Consider the following 4,693-nt stretch of genomic DNA (forward strand, 5'->3'; position numbering starts at 1 on the left):
AGTTCCTGTTAACTCTCACCTAAAAGTTACATGGATTCTTTATTCCCAGGCTATTTAGCCTTTCCCTTTTCCCACCTGATGTTTCCCTCATTTTAAAAATTATTTTACTTCCAGTGAAATATTTTCCTGTTGCTTGCAGTTCTTTGTTGTGGAAAGTATAAGTGGGAGGAAGGTTTCACAACAGGTTTCACCCTCTGAAACCTGGATCTCTGCAAACCATCTTATTTGTGTTTCTGGCAATAACACTTTTAGCCCTGGGAGAAACTGTGAAATTTTCTCAGTAAAGTTGGCTTTCTTATCTATTTCAGCTCTGAGTTTGATTTTTTGTATTTTAAATGGTATCTAGTCACTGCCACACAGTGTCAGGACCTGATTGGTCTGGAAGAGCTTTCTTTTCTTATCTGATGGAGGCTTTTCTGTATCAAGGATCATATAGCTGCAACTTTCCTCCCTAGTTTAAATACAATTTTGTATGCGGAGTGAATTTTGGAAAGAAATTGATCATTGGTGGTATTGGACAGGATCCGTTTGGGCCACGTGTTACAAAGAAGTAGGGCTGAGGTTGCTGGATCAGTGGCTGTCCTTACTCCTCTCCTCGGCACTTTAAGAAGTCCACAACTGTATTGTGAGACAGGCACCCATGTCCTTTGATAAACCTCACTAACTGGAGATGGGGAGAAATGAAGAAAGCTGGTTTGCAAGAAATTAGACTTCTGCCCAAGGACTCTCAGAGCTGTAAGAAGAATTAAATCCTTTATAGGGCTGGGTAGTGACAGATGAGAATAAGGTAATTTCCAAGGGCTCAAATTACCATGGCATGCTAGAATGGTTCGGGTTGGAAGAGACCTTTAAGATCATTCCGTTCCAAGCCCCTGACATGGACAGGGACGCCTTCCACTAGACCAGGTTGCTCAAAGCTCCATCCAACCTGGCCTTGAACACTTCCAGAGACGGGGCATCCACAGCTTCTCTGGCCAACCTGTTTCAGTGCCTCACCCCTCACAGTAAAGAATTTCTTCCTATTCTAAACCCACCCTCTGTCAGTTTAAAGCCATTCCCCCTTGTTTTATCACTACATGCCCTTGTAAAAAGTCCCTCTTCAGCTTTCTTGCCCCCCTTGATATATTGAAGGGCTGTTCTAAGGTCTCCCTGAAGCCTTCTCTTCTCCAGGCTGAAGCACTCTCTCAGCCTGTCTTCACAGAAGAGGTGCTCCATCCCTTGAGCATTTTCATGGCCTCTTCTCTATTTTCTCCAACAGGTCCGTGTCCTTCCTGTGCTGGGGACCTCAGAGCTGGATGCAGCACTGCAGGTGGGCTCTCACCAGAGCAGAGCAGAGGGGCAGAATCACCTCCCTTGACCAGCTGCCCACATTGCTTTTGATGCAGCCCAGAATGCGGCTAGATTTCAGGGCCGGAAGTGTATGTTGCCAGCTCATATCAAGCTTCTTGTCAACACCCCCTGTCATTGAATCACAGAACCACAGAATATGCTGAGTTGGAAGAGACCCATCAGGATCATCGAGTCCAACTCCTGGCCCTGCACAGGACACTCCAAGAATCACGCCATGTGCCTGAGAGCATTGTCCAAATGCTTCTTGAACTCTGTCCGGCTTGGTGCTGTGACCCCTTCCCTGGGGAGCCTGTTTCCATGCTCAACCACCGTCTGGATGAAAAAAAACCCAAGTCCTCCTCAGGGCAGCTCTCAATCCATTCATCCCTCAGCTTGTACTTGGGCTTGGGATTGCCATGACCCCCATGCAGGATCTTGTGCTCATTTTGTTGAACTTCATGAGGTTTGCATGGGCCCACCTCCCAAGCCTGTCCAGGTCCCTCTGGATGGCATAGTTAGCTCTTTGACTTGCACGTTATGTAAAAAATTTGCATCTTGCATAGAAAGGGGCACTGGTGGATAAGACAACCCCTGAGAGGAAAGTAAGGTGCAAGAGGGGCAGCAAGGGAAGCAAAGGGACAAGTTATACAACTTTCACTTAGTTGAGAATAGTGTTTCAAATCTGCAGAAAACAGCATGTTGCTCCCCTTGTTCCCTAGACAGAAAGCCACAGTTCTACAATCTCCTTTTATTGTTTTGCTGATAAGCAGGCATTTTTGCATTTTTGACACTAAACAAAACATCCTTTAGAAAAGTCGGTGCCATAGCCTTTTCCAGCTGGAAAGTTACAACCAAAGGCTGGGTGCCCAGCTAATTTTTTGTCCCTTTAACATAATGTCTCAGAGGTGGCTGCCCAAGGTGCTCCAGCTAGAAAGGGACAAAGCCTGCTGCAGGAGTAGTCAGCTTCAGCTCCTGCTTCCACCCTTGTCCACATGGGCAGCAGTGCAAATATGGTGCAAAATTCCCAGCTCTCAGGGTGATCTGGCTTGGCGTGCACCGGGATGACTCGTGGAGTACCTGACTTTGTATTTCCATCCTGCAAACACTGGACTGCTAGCCAAAGTTTAGCCCTCTTCAGCGGATTTTATAAGGTCCCTATTTTGACCCCTATTGTTAGACTCCTCCTTTAAACAGCTTTAAAGTGAGCAAATTTTCCTTCTTTGACTCCCAAAGGATATTTCTGCATGGAACAAAGCTGAGCCCGGTACCTCCCAGTCTCCAAGCAAGGGTCAGGATTACCCGTTCCTGGGGAAACCCACCTCCTGGCCTGGCAATCCTGGCAGCCTGAAACGACCCACCCAGTCCACTGGTAACAAACTGAACTTATCAGTTTTTGCATTACTCAAGCAACGGGAATAGCTTGATTCTGGTTAGTCCCAAGATCTGAAAGTGGAGCTATCGAAAATCGCTGAATCAGAGGAAATGGATCTCTGACAACAATAATATTTATGAATTCTTATGAAAATTGCTGAAGATGTTTTTGTTTAAAAAAAAAAAAAGTGGAAAAGAACAATACCTTCAGAAGTGCCTGCGATATGTTTGTGCCTTGTTACTCAGAGGAAACATGCATGCTAACAAAATACTTTCTGACAAGGCATTTTGACAAAGCTGAAAATATCTTACACCAATGTGAGTCATTTTGGCTTCAAGAGCACATCTTAGAAAAAGGAATCTCAGGAAAAAAAGTCTAAATAAGCTCTGGCATGAAAGACAGTCTTCAAGTGACAGGCCTAGAAAGGCTACACATATTTGTACTCAATACAGAACGATTGCTATCTTTCAACCCACACAACTGCTTCATGTTTTTTTCCTTTTTTTTTTTTTTTTTTTTTTTAATGACAAGAAAGAAAAAAAAATCACCTAGTTTCTTTGCTAACTTTTGGACCGATAAAGTTCATTACTTCAGAGGGCTGCGATTACTTTTTGTATGTCGCTGTGTGACCTCTGCTGGCAGATTCTTATCATGACTGCAGCAATTCACACACATAGGTACGGATACATTGGCATTCCCGTAAGTCCCGCCCTACATACACAAGGAGACATAATACATAAGACGATATAATCTCTGCTCTGGAAAATAGACTCCCACACTGGAAAGGTGTGGGGGGAAAAAAAAAAATTGTATAACCCAGCTTACTCCACTCACAGATGTTTTACAGGGCAGTTTTTGGAGTACCTTTGATAAATAGATATGACCATCTCAGGATGGGGTCACGGGTGTTTATTCAGCATAATGGTCTAAATGTTCATTATTGCTCGGAAAGCCCCTACACTTCATCCTGTTAGAAGCAGGGAGGTTACACCGAGGAAAGGATTAGTCTCCACTTGCATTCCTTTCTTGTACTCCTCATACCATCTGCTAACAGCCATTGTGGGAGAGAGGATACCAGCTAAATGGACCTTTATTCTGACTCAGCACGGCTGCAGACAGTCTGTCCGCTATGATACAGCAGCACAGTATAATTTGATACTTTAAAAAATGGTCATTCACCTGACAGATCACAATGCAACTTGCACTTAACAGCCTCGCTCTTTGTGATATCCAAGGTCATTTCTATTATTACAGCACAGTGCACGGAAATTCCACAAATACCAAGAGAGTCTTATCTATTTATCATAGGTGAAATTGGCACACTTTATAGCACAACGGCTCTGCGGCGGGTCACAGGCATTTGAGTTCACTTAAGTTTATATTCAGGGGCTGGCTCCCTCAGCTGGGAGCTCGCTGGATTCCATGGATGTATATATACCTGTGATGGCACTGCCGCAGCCACTCCTCAAGTGTCCAGGTTCCACGCTGACTCTGCTCCTTGATACGAGGCTGCAAACATAAACATGCCAGAAAAAAAGACCTTGCCAGAATTAGCGGTGAGAGCCAAAGGCAAAGGGCAGGCACGGATCTTCCCTCCTTCCCTCCCTGCCTGGCTTTACACCTGCTCACCCCTAAAACACGCTGTGTTTAGCACCTTGCTTTACCATGGCAGAAAAGGGAGATTATAACCCAATGCTCCGCTGCTGCTGCCAAACACAAAACGCTTGAGACCCCAGAGCACGAGGGGAGCAGGCCGGAGTCCAACACAGTCAGGCATCCTTCATCCCTCATAAAAGACCCCCGCATCCCACTGTTGGGTTCTCCCCAAAGCAGTAGCAGGAGCAGCAGGCCCAGAGCCCCAAGCCCTGAAGCCTTAAAGCACTGAAACCATGAAGCGCTGAACCTTGAGGCCCTGAAACCCTGAAGCCCTGAAACCCTGAAGCCCCGCAGCCCTGAATCCCTGAATTCCCGAATCCCAGAGCCGCCCTCAGG

At 45.7% G+C, this 4,693-nt stretch overlaps 1 long non-coding RNA gene across 1 annotated transcript in view; it reads right to left on the bottom strand.

Annotated features, from left to right (window-relative positions):
* The window catches only part of LOC108445813, a 29,077-nt gene extending 24,395 nt beyond the window's left edge, over nucleotides 1-4,682 (bottom strand). The window contains exon 1 of the long non-coding RNA XR_001860792.1: nucleotides 4,140-4,682. This is a non-coding gene — a long non-coding RNA (uncharacterized LOC108445813). The remainder of the gene's footprint in view (nucleotides 1-4,139) is intronic.
* Nucleotides 4,683-4,693: the final 11 nt, after the last annotated feature.

This window comes from Corvus brachyrhynchos, unplaced genomic scaffold (assembly GCF_000691975.1).
Source record: "Corvus brachyrhynchos isolate BGI_N302 unplaced genomic scaffold, ASM69197v1 scaffold43, whole genome shotgun sequence".
NCBI classification, from domain to species: Eukaryota; Metazoa; Chordata; class Aves; order Passeriformes; family Corvidae; genus Corvus; species Corvus brachyrhynchos.